This window comes from Oxyura jamaicensis (genome assembly GCF_011077185.1).
Source record: "Oxyura jamaicensis isolate SHBP4307 breed ruddy duck chromosome 1 unlocalized genomic scaffold, BPBGC_Ojam_1.0 oxy1_random_OJ101308, whole genome shotgun sequence".
NCBI lineage: Eukaryota > Metazoa > Chordata > Aves > Anseriformes > Anatidae > Oxyura > Oxyura jamaicensis.
Window position 1 is genome coordinate 18,469 of NW_023303189.1, and position 12,832 is coordinate 31,300.

Genomic DNA, 12,832 nt, shown 5'->3' on the forward strand with positions numbered 1-12,832 from the left:
TAATCAGTCTGTTTATTTCACTAGTTGAAGACTTGGACTTTAAGTATTGCCAAGAATCTTATCGGGCAAGATAGCTGTCACCCTGTAAAACTATTTCTATATGTGAAAGAGTAAATGAACTAGATGATGTATTGGGAATCAATTAAATGGCCAAATCTGAGAAATCATATAAACAGTACCTTTAACTCCTGTGAGAAGGGTAACTGACAGCACAGGAGAACACACTGTAACACTTGGGAATCCTAATTAAACCCTGAAGTATCTGTGTGCCTCAGGCATGCAGCTCTGAGAATATCCGTCAGGCTGATCGAAAATTGAAAATAGATAAGGAAAATGGACCTAATTATTAACCTAATTGACTGTGTACAAAATATGGTCCCTCTCAAGATCTTCTGCATCTTACGATCTAGGACAAGGCATTTACTATCTTTAATTCAGAATTTACCTTTTGGAAGACCAGATTTATTTGCACAGATTGCAGAGACAATTCCCCTTCTTTTGTCTTAAATGATTACAGTTATTTATTATTACTATTTTATTGTACATTCCATTGTAAAGTTTTTCAGTTATTTGAATCACGTTCATCACAGACAGTATTTTTACCATGACTAACACAGCAGATTTCCAAACTCATGGACATAAAACCAATGTGTTCCAGACAGTTCACATAAGAACTGTGTCTTTGGGAGATCACAGATTAGATTTCCCTAGGCAAAGAAAGATTTACATTTTTAAATCCAAGGATTTGGGTGTGTTCTGTAAATAAAGCTTTCTTTCTGTACATTCCAACTCAAAGTCCCAACGTCCAGTTTGAAATGAACTGTTATAGCTGCGCCAGCTTTCCCCAAAACAGATTACAATAGAAAAGAAGAATCAGATTAAAAGGTTGTAATGAGACCTTGCTTTGGTCCTGCAAATTCAAGCATAGAGATGTAAGTGAAATAACAAGAAACATAAGGTCCAAAAGATAAGAGAGAGAAAGTGAGAAGATGTCACCAAAAGGCCAGCTTCTTTCTTTACTACTTATCAAACCTTATTCCAAAAGTAGAATGATTTCCCATTGCAAGAAAGATGGTATGAATCAACCCAGAAGTGCCAGTGTCCTGTCACTTAGGATACCAGGGAGAAAAATAAAGTAGGAAATAGTGGTAGCAAGGACGGAAGCAAACAGCCAGTTTTCAATGAGAGCTTAAAGCTCTGTTATATGGCACTGGCCAATTGAGCTGGATTGCAATTGATTTAAAAGCTGTTGCTGTCACAGCTATGTTGCTTTGAGATTTGAAAAACTGACTCTTCCCATGGTTTCTAAGCTGGAAAATGCCTCACCAGGCAAAACCTGAAGGAACCTATTTGTCTTCAGTTGCACTGTTGAAAAGCGAAGATACAGCTATTCCGCAGACTTGCCAATGGAACGACAGCAGTAATGTTTCTGTATCACAGATATGACCTACATGTCCTATGCTTATACCATTATAACCATCCTTACACTCTGAAGAAGCCAAAAACTTTTCAGAGATGTTTTTATAGGAGCCAAGATAACCATGTTTATGCAGTATGCACAGCCCTTAATATCCATATGATGCATACTGTCTTGCTAAGGTCCTGCCTCAGGGCAACAACTTTAGCCATGTCCCGCCTAGCATTCGAATTTTAGCTTGTTGTAACTGTATGGCTACAATCAAAGTTTTCTGAAAGGACCCCATTTCCATGAAAAAATCCCATTATGCTGTTGAAGTGGCTGAAAAATGTGCAATTTTTCTAGCAGAGAAAATACAGTATCATTATCATTACTATACTCAAACAGCTAAGTTGCTTCCCTTGTAATATTCTGGAAAATGATATTCCGCTGTTATGTCTGAGGTCAAGCCTGAAATACCAGTTGGAAGGTACAACAAACAGACCCTTTGTATGGTTGAGTGGCTAATTCTGAACAACAATGCAGGTAAGAACAGTATGCAGGATTTGTTGTCACCAAACTACTGCAAAACCTCAAAAAAAATGCTGAACTGTTATATTGTTAGTGTACAATTTTATTCTGTTGAAGGGAACCATTAACCAGAGCTCCCACCTCTTCTTACCTCTTTGGACTGATGCACAACAGAATAGTTAGTTAGAGAGTAGATTTTTCATTCATTATACATTATTCTGTATGTCCAAATGCTTTAATGTCATTCTTATGGCAATGTTATCTTGATATCCCTTCTAAAACATTAAACTGACAACAAATAGCCACAGTAAGAACTGGTAAATTTTTTCAATATTACATTTATGCCAAATATCATATATTTCTCAAATTTCTGTTTACTTAATTTTACTGGTTTTAGAAAATATTTGAGGAAAACACCTCAGGGAAAAATGGCAGACAGCCTTATACAGAAGTCACAGAGAAATATGGTCTTCATCTAATTCAATTAACTGATTTGAGATAGAAAAATGTTTATTCTATTTCAGACATATTCTAAGATATGAATAATAATGCTTTCTCATTATAAAGAAACACGGCTTAATAGCATATACTCAAAAATTTTATTGTTCAAAATCTGAAAAATCTCTAGACACACATCTTCATGACTTAAAACAATAGTTCTTCATTTAGGCAAAGATCTGAAGGCTCTGTTAAATACTGTTAAATTCTATCTAGAGCTTTACAACAAATAGCCAAGTTTACAACAATGGAGAATGTTTTTGTAACAGATGGACCTTACCAAATCTCCAAAGCTAGAACTCTGAACTGCAGCTCTTGGAGATTTATATACTATAGTAAATGGCAAAAGACAATAAAATCATGCAGAAAACTACTTCTGCATTTGGACTCTAATTCTGGCTTCAGTCCCTATGAGATATTCAAAGGCAACATGCCAATTGATCAATATGTTAGCATTTAATGTGCAGTAAATGCTACTGAGCAAAAATCAGAGAAACATTGCCTGTACACAGAGTATGCCTTATTACTGGCGGGAATGAGTACATCAAGTTTTCTATCACCCCATGTGGTAAAACAGCCAGAAATCTGATTTTGAATTAACAAAAGGAGATAGAGGGTGATGCTCAGCATGAACACAAATGCACATAAAGACAGCCAGATTTCATTACTGAAGATTTTAATTTTGATTAAACACTTCCTTTTATATTGGGTCACGTTCATTGTTTTCATCCCTGTGTTTTCATTAATATTTTAATAGACACAGAACATTAAGTTGTATAACTTTAGTGTTGTGCCTGAAGATAACATCTTTAATAACAGCTACTAAAGGGGAACTGGCACACATTGCTATCCAGCTTCGTAATGCTGCAAGGCACAATGGGCTGGTGTGGACTTCACAGCCTGTGATACAATTCATCTGCACTTGCTGACATGTGGAAGTAAAGTGGATGATTGTGACATTTGCTTAGTCTTTTCGAAATAGGAACTTATAAATGCATTCAAGACAAAACATAATGATGTGATGGAAATGGCTATGAAAGCCTAGAACAATCAAGGCACTAGGTGGAAAACTTAATCTCACATTTGTTTTAAATGCTGTGAGAAAATGCAATACATTGCAACTCCTTAAAAAATGTCTCAGGAAACAAACCATGGTAAAGAAACACTAACATATTTTTTGTTACTAATCTTTTTTTTTCCCCTTGTTTTGTCCATTTCTAACTCCTATTGATGAAACTTGACAAAATTCAAAATTCTTGAACACAGATGAGTTGAGCTACAATTAGCAGAAGTGCTTACACTTGATTGCCCCTGCCATTACAACCTGAACCACGGGGTGCCATGATACACTCCACAAAGACCTATCAACTTTGTTAATTAATTTCCTACCAGTCCAAAGCAGCCTCTATGGGATAATTTCCTGGTAAACCACAAGACTCCATTTAAGTTTCCATTACAAATTTTTATAGGAAAAGAAAAAAAAAAAAAAAAAGGCGGAATAGCAAATGTGATATGGTGTGACTGGTGAACTTAACGCAATTAAATTTTCAAGTCAGTAGAGTGGACTGGTTCTTTTTTGTATGTCTAAGCACAAAAAATACAATATGCGTGCTAAGCTTGAGAAGCATTGATACTCTGTATTATCAATAGATACATAAAAATAGAATTCATACATTTTTAAGGACCTTTTTAAAAAGCAAATACATCAGGACTAATTTTGGTAAACAGGATGCTGAAACCAGTGAAGAGAAAAAGCTTCCAAGATAAAAGCTATTGGTAACTTCTAGCAATTCACTCAGAAACAACAGAGGGAGAAAAAAAAAAAAAAAAAAAACTAAATGTATAAAACAAAACAAAGCAAACAAACAAACAAACAAACAAACAAACATTATTTGGATTGCCAAAACCTTTATACTTGTTTTTCTGTTATACTGACAGAATACATTATATTACATTACAGGACATTCTAGTTAAAGAAAGAAAGAAAACAACAACAACAAACTTCCATCTGGTTTGGTGCTGCTTCCTTGCATCATTAGACACTTTAGAACTTAGTGGTGAATGGCACCATGGTGGTTATTTACTGCTGCTCATTACTATCAGTGACATTAGTGAAAGCAACATCGCCCTCAGCAGTCTCCAATCAATAAGAACTCCTACCTCATCTAGTTAGTGCACAGGACCTGTATCAGGCACCTCAGAACTGCAGTTAATTTGCTAGGTTTCCAGTCTGCATATCTATGTGGGCCTCTATAAAATATATATAAGGTATAATAAAAGCAATGGAAACTTAACTCAGATTATCTTGCATTCTTCAGTTTGCTTCTAAACAGAGCAAATTCAAAAGCAAAACAGAAGTTCCTCTACGGATATGTTTAAATCAGTACTTGAGTTTGGAAAGTGTGAAGGCAATCTCCAAATCTTCTCTGCCAACGTTGCTTTGAGACCTCTCTTGGACTGGGTTTGGTGTGCAAAAACAGTTTTTGTTTGTTTGTTTGGTTGGTTGGTTTCTGTTTGTTTGTTTGTTTTTAAGCTTGACTTTACTTATTTACTTATTTGGGGGTTGGTGCTGATAGAATGAGACCAGAAAGTGAACACCAGGTTCCTTCCAATGGATGCTCAAGCCACAGACCAAAATGGAGCACAAAATAACACATCCTGCCCCAATCCCCCATAGTTCTCAGTTCTCAGTTCTCAGGCCAACTGCTTCCCTCTGTAAATACACTTGTATCGGGTTGCATTACTTGCAACCAGCTGTAGACATAATGTATGTATAGCAGAAACTAAGAAAAATATCATGAAGATATCCTTTCTACACCTCCTCATTCCTATCCATTTTAACAGTCTGAGTCCTTCCTCCTTTCACTTCCTTCAGCCACCACACCATGGCCCATCCAACACTTCCTTTAGCAGCACCATGTCTTTTCTTCTGCATGTCCACTCCATTTCTAAGGGGTAAGAGGAGTCGCCTGCCTGTTACCAATATTTGCACATTATTTGCCCGACCAGGAGGCCAAAAAAGGACAAATAAGCTTTAAGCTCATATTGTAGTGTTTCTTTTAGTGTATATATTTTTTGTATGTTTAGTGTATGATTTTGGCCGGAATACAAAAGTAACAGGGAGCAAAAGGGCTAACAAAGATGACACAGGCCTTCTCTCATCAGGAAACAAGAAAATACCAAACACCAAATAAAAATCTTTGAAGTCACAATGTTCACTTCCATATGAGAATCGGCAACAAAAGGATAAATTCTCTTTGAATAAATAAGTAAAGTGCCTTTTTGTGTGCTTGACGGAATTTGACTGGTATCTTCCAGTCAGTACCTCACAACAGCTGGCGATTACTCAGAGCCTTTCTTGAACTTTCAGGCAGAGGCAAAACAGTTGCTTCTTGTAGAAAATGCTTTTAAGTATACAGCCCTAATGTTAATACAAACTGTAAGGTGCACGTAAGTACTTGGTTTTCTTGCTGTGTTTCTTGTTCCCTTTACAACACTGAGATACGTGTCTCTGAACTGAAATGCATGGAGTGGATTACATAGTAAAGAAAATGATATACATGCATACTACAGCTAGATGCTCAAGTAGTTTTTCGTGTTTTAGAATTCTTTTTGGGGGAAGGTATGTATTTTTGTATTCTCAACAAAGCCATATAAATAATAGTATTATGTATCCACATATGTGTTGAATCAATCCACCTGGTCTAAAATGGGAACCCTAAGTAGGGGAAAAAATGAGAGTGTTTTTACTACTAGTAAACAGAAGTAAGCAGTGCTACAGCATTTATTCCCATTATTGTGTCAAACTTTTGTTCTCACTGTAACTCTGTGTGAATAATGCCTAGGCAGACTTTATTATTTTAACATATAAAACTGTATAACAGAAAACTATCTGATCTTCTCTCAGAGGATTTTTTTTTTTTTTTAAGAGCAAAGTGGTAACTCTATACATATTCATTTAAAAAAAATAGTAACAAATACCTTACTAAATTCTGTCAAGGTTCACGGAAACAACTGGGATTTGTATATACATCATTTGGATATAGGCCATTAACAAACTATCTAGAGAGTTAATCAACAGAGGACACTTTCAGCAAAACAAGACTGATGCTGCATAATCAGAAACACCAGAGCTGTAAACAATGGATGTGCACATTATTATTCCCAAACAGTATAAATAATTTAAGACTTCCAGAAGTGAAATTAATCTACATACCATTTGAAGCACACACCACTACCAACTCAGACAGAATAATAAAAGGTAAGGGAAAAACATATGGATAATTAAAATTACACTTTCCAAGAGGGAATACACTTAGCTTGGTAGTGCTAGTAACAAGTCAAGAAATAAATATCAAGGAAATCCTATTACGTACATGTATATTTTATACATTATTTTTTTTTTTTTCAGAAGGATTTTTTTTTTCCCTCTGGTGTGATTGGACACTGAATCTGCTAGATCCATCAACATCTATCTGATTAACTCCTCAGCTCTTTAAAATTTCAGTGTTGTATTGCGCACTGTTTGCATGGAGATGGAAATAATATGATTTGCCAGTATTTGAGATGGGCATTCTTCTTTCAGCCCCCACTGCCCTAGAAGCCAATACCCTTCCTTCCCCATATGAAGGCTCAACAGTGTACTTCAAAGAAAAAAGATATTCATGGTGTCTTAACCTTTCCTTTGAAACTGAATCTCTATATCCAGTATCATCTAGCAAGGCTAATTGCATAGTATGCAAGGGAATTACTATTATTTCAATATAACTCACCATAGAGAAATGATGAAAGCTGAGGCATTGTTGTAACAGGATTTAACACAGATAGGACTGCAAACAAAGGTGAAAATCTTACACCAGTAAAACCTGAGAATTTCACAAATTATCTTTATAGCCCTAGCAATTACATTCAAATATCAGCTGCCTTATCCTGAGAAGAAAACCTCGGGAGAAATAATAAATAAATAAATGTGTATATGAGGACAATATCTGATTTCATTGTTAGCTGTCAATATGCATCTTTTATCATATTAACCTACTGTATTTGCTATTTACTTTACATTCCAACTTCCTTGCCCTTTACATTCTACATCTTCCTATAATATGTGTCCAAATTACTCTACAAGTTGATTTAAAATAAAATAGAAAATAAATAAATAAAATAAAGCAGAGAAACTAATAAGCAAATTTCATTGTAAAAAATAAAATAAAAAAAAAAATGTAGCAACATTATCTTTTTAATTAAATGCATATATAAGACTCTACCTACCTATAAATCCATGCCACATATTTTAAACATCCTTTACAATTCCATGGTAAAAAGTGGGCAGCCACTTGATTATTAGGCATTAAATATTCATATTTGATGCTATCTAGTTAAAAATTCAGGTTTTATGTTTTGAAAATGTACTAATAACATTTTTGGAAGTCAAACATTGAAAAACCAAGAAGTAAGTCTTTCCTGTTAGATTACTTCACTTTTTCAAAATCTCCAAACTCTAGGAAATTACTTTATATAATAAAAGAATCTACTGCAGTAATGTATGAAGCCTTTTTAGCAGAAATATTTTCATATATACTTAAAAACACTAACACAACTGCTAGAATTACCTCTTCTAAAACAAGTGCAGTTTGCATTCTGAAGTTTTACCTCCTGTCCTGCAAGCAACAGTGCCAAAGGATTTATGAACAGAGTGGCGCGTGCACAAAAAGAAGGATGATCAAAACAGCAATTTGGAAAACTCTTCCTACATTGAACAGCTTATCTTGTAAGAACAAAAACAGAAGGTGGCAGAACTGGGGACAACCAGAATCTTTCAAATAAACGACAGAAACCTTCTACTCCTCACCATGACAATTCATACCTTACATCAGTTTCATGGTTTCTGTCAATGCAGAAGTAAAAGATAAATACTGGAACCAAAGCCAGAAGTTAGTTAGAAGAAGTTAGAAGTAGTTAAGCATATCCCAATGTTCTCAGAGCAACAGTGAGTTTAAGATATGCTTAAAAGCTTTTTGGAATCAGGAGGAAACCTGACAGTTTTCCATATAGATGTCAAAAGTGGGGAAAGGTACTTCAATCTTACTGAAGTACAAATACGATGTTCAGCTAAAAAACAAACACAAAAGCAGCCTGAATAACACCAACTATCATAACTTTTACAGAATGAGAACTGCATTCTCGTATTAATTTCTTATGTAACAGTGGATATGGATAGGTACAATTACATAACGTACATGCTTTATACTACTGGTGATTATACACCATGTATAATCTTATTCAGAAAGTAACAATTTAACCTCAAGTCGTAAAGGCTTATGCACTAAGATCTAATTCCACTTGACTTGCTTTGTCCACTTATGAAATACATACAAGGATTATTATTAAGTTTAGTACATGAAGAGGTTGCAAATTGTTAAAATGAACAGCTATGAAAAAGAACAAACAAAATAAGATCACTTTTAATTAAACACAGCAATTGCTATCTAGCACAACATAACACATTAACAATGTGGTAAGTACAATATTGTATTCTGAAAGATAAATACATTAGCTAGCCAGAAGAATCTGGCCTTATTTTATTATATTTTAATAGAAGGGAAGCAGAGTTAAACAGATGGCACTCAGGATTTCTCAATGAATTCATCATCTGTGAGTACATGTTGCATAAATGCCAATTAAAATGTGTCCGAGTAAATTTAAATCCCTTGCTGATAGAATGTAAGCCAATCTAGCTGGCTTAAGATCAAGGTTAAACTTAATCATCTGCTGAACTCATAGCAAGTTGCTCTCAAATTGTACAGAAATTCCCAGAGAAATAATAAAACAGCGCTCCTTTCGATTTGTATTTATTTACATTCATAATTCTCTTCTCAAGTGCTGGGCTGAAACACATATGAAAAAAAGCAGAACCATGCGAATCATTTGGCAAGCCTAAAGTGAAAAATGTTCTTCTGTGATTTAAGAAGTTACTGCAGAAATCTTATGCAGAACTTTCCCTTCGGGTAGTTTTATGAAACAATTACTTCAGAAGTGCCTTCAGAGTTCTTATTAACCACAAAGGCCACTTTTTACTTTCTTTTACTCTGTGAGCGATGAGTTACCAGTATTCTGAAATTAGGTCGGCATTTTTTATACAATGCAATGAGAATTTTGAGTATCAAATAATAGAATATGTAGAAAAGGTTATATTGAAAAATTAAACTAGTGTTGCTATTCAACCCTGTAGCAGTTCTAATTGAATTTGACATTCAACTGCCTTGTAATAAAAATGCATAGAGATGAACAGAAAAAAAAAAAAAAAAAAAAAAAGTAACTTTGGTAAACATAAGTAAATAAAAATCTTCCAAACAAGAAAATATTTTTTTTTTTAAAAAAAAGCTTTAAGAGTTTGCCATATATTTCAAGAATTACAATGTCAAATCTAACAGTCCTGTACCCAGGAACACTGAGGATCTATTCTCATGACAAAAGAGAAGGTATTTTTGTGATTTGCTGAGCCATCCATAAAAATCTGGTATCGTTGACTGATCTGGGGCCAACCTACACCAAGCAAAGCTTGGATCTTTTGCAAAGCTAATCAATTAAGTCCCTTTATACATAATCCACGTGCACAGCCTTTTCCCATACCAATTATTTCATGCTGGCAGCGTTTGGTTGAGGAAAAAGCCAATCAGAAGACATAAAACATACAGCACAACAGCAAATGAAATTAAATGCCTCAAGTGAAAATGACTACCTAGGAAATTAAATCTGAGCTAGTCATGCATATATACATGCTAGCAATAAATTAAATGGTGGTAGGCATGAAAAAAGTCATTAGGAAGAGCGCAATGGAAACATTGGTGCAACATTCAGCAACTATAAAATGAAACCTTTCATTGAAGTGGAAAAACAAAAGGTTTATCACTGTTTTCTACAAGAGTGGAAATAAAGTGGCCCAGCAAGAAATACACACATCTCTGTGTATCTTTAAATTATAGAAAAAATATTGGATTTTGAGCAGATCACTAATTTAGCAAAATCTGTTTCTTAGGCACTTCTGCAAAACTGGATATGAAATAAATAATCGCCTCTTACCAATGTGTAACAGAATACACATAAAGAACCTGATTTTCAGACCTATTCATCACTGAACTATTGAAGTTCTGGCTGAGGAATGTCATTGAAAATTAGGTCCCTAACATTTAATAACAATAGACAATGATACTGAGGAAAGGAAATAAAAGGCCAAAAGTCAGGGTACACAGTACACACTTCCTAAACTGAATTATGTATTTAATAATGTCAGCAGAATTTTCAGATCTAAATTGAACTAAACATGGCACACTACTCTCTTCTGCCTTGCAACTGGTGGTCTTTTATTATAGCACAGAGTGACTTGAGCAGGAAGAGTGAAATATTAAAATGCTGAGGAACTCAAACATTATATAGTACAACTAGGCTGGCTAGAAAATTTACTGGGAAAAGCACATGGTCCAAGATAAGAAAATTTGTCTTTCAAAATGTCATTACTGAGAAAACTAGAACCAAAAATCTTCTGAGTAAATGTCTGAGAACAGACGGCATTCAGCAGAGAGGGAGGCTGAGGGATGGGAAGACAGATAGATGCAGTAACTTGGCACTGCTGAAAACATTACATGGACAGTGACGGTGAGCAAACAAGCAATGGTATCCACTTCAGGTCCTTTCTATCTTCCTTTTTAGGAGAAGTGTTTTTGCTTGAATCACCTGTAAAGAAGAGTTCTGTGGAAGAGCAAATTCCGCATGGATAAGTGAAAGCGTCCAAATTAGTAAAATGGGCCTTAATCCCCTGCAGAGAGTGCCAGTGAAGAAGGAAAGGTCTGTGTGGTGTGATCTTATTTTGTGCTTTTGCTCCCAGTTACTATTCCTGATCGTACTTGTGCTTGATCTCTTCTATTGACTCATTTTCCTAGCCTCTTCAGGGGCTTTGGACCCTTGCACTTAAAAGTTTCACTGAAGCCTGGACTTGCCCCTTCCCACAAGCAGTTCATAAGGGCTGAAGATCACATGCATCACAGCAAACAAAAATATTTTCTCAAAGTGGATTCACAGCTTTTGATGGTGGCAGAATCTTGCTTCACAAATAGTAAGTTTTGCAACTGATATGTCAGAAATACTTACCTTGAAGGCCTTGGAAAATGAAAGGCAAAGCACCTAACAGAAAGGCCCTACCTCTACTAGTCCTACAGGACCAAGTACTAGTCCTCACAATAACTGTCACGAGGCCTGGATTAGATTATTTACTATAGTTTTCAATGCACAAAATAATATGATTCAACAGTTGCTGTAATTCTCTGCAGTTACACAAAGAACAAACACTTAAAATAAAGATTCAACAGTGCAGCTTTCATTGTTCTCTTCCATAACTGCTGCTCTATTCATTCAGAAGAGGCAACCTTCCAGTAACCTTGTTTTGTGGCTATGAATGAATGGAAATTTGAGTTTGACCTCACTTTATAACCTCTGTAAAAAGAATTACACTACAAAGATATTGCATCTTTATGCCAGCATATCAGATAAATATTTTATTCAACTCCTAACTGGGTAATACATTTTCAAAACAACTCACAATGCTGAATCTACCTTTTTTTTTTTTTTTTAAATATATATATATATGTTGCCAAATGAAGCAAAAATTGATATATATTTTTAAATATTTCAATATATTTGACATATATGAAATACTGGACATATTTGCCCTAGCAAGAAGGCATTAATCATTTAAAAAGTTTTAGCTTCCATTAAGAAAAGGTATCCATGAATAATACATTTTTTTTTTTCTAATGTCTTTTTATGTACACAAAAACATCAATTTGTACCCGGCCTAAAAGAAAGCTAAATTACAGGTAAGCCATCTAATGTGTCCCTTCCTACCCTTTGGCAAGCTTAGTCTAATCAGAGTTTTTCCACTAAATTACCCAGATCAACAGAAACCCTGCACAATTATATCCTGCTCTCTAAAATAGCTCATGATCTTTACTCATGTGGGTAATTGCTAGGGTGGAAAATTGCAGTGAGGATGATGGTACAGATGTTCTTTTTCAGTTGACCAAACATAATGAAAGAAAACAAAGAATTCCTGTTTCATAATGACTTCTATTTAAAATGCACTGTTTTATACACATCCACATACACACAAACAAATATAATGGGAATTTTCAACAGGTTTTTTTCTAACGGAGGATTACATTCTTCTGTTGATGGTACAGGAAAAGATTAAGTTTTAAGGCAGAGAAAGCATTAATAAAACATCAACATGTGAAAAACAAATGTTCAATGTTTGCAAACTGTAGAAATGTACACTATGATATTTACTAAGCTAAAGTTGTTGAAGAGGTTTCAAAGCAGGATGGATACACTGGAGAAAAACTTTTTTTTTTATCT

The 12,832-nt window shown here is 34.8% G+C and overlaps 1 long non-coding RNA gene across 1 annotated transcript in view; it reads left to right on the forward strand.

Annotated features, from left to right (window-relative positions):
* LOC118156877 overlaps window positions 1-11,261 on the forward strand; it is a 14,070-nt gene extending 2,809 nt beyond the window's left edge. The window contains exon 3 of the long non-coding RNA XR_004746475.1: window positions 11,132-11,261. This is a non-coding gene — a long non-coding RNA (uncharacterized LOC118156877). The remainder of the gene's footprint in view (window positions 1-11,131) is intronic.
* Window positions 11,262-12,832: the final 1,571 nt, after the last annotated feature.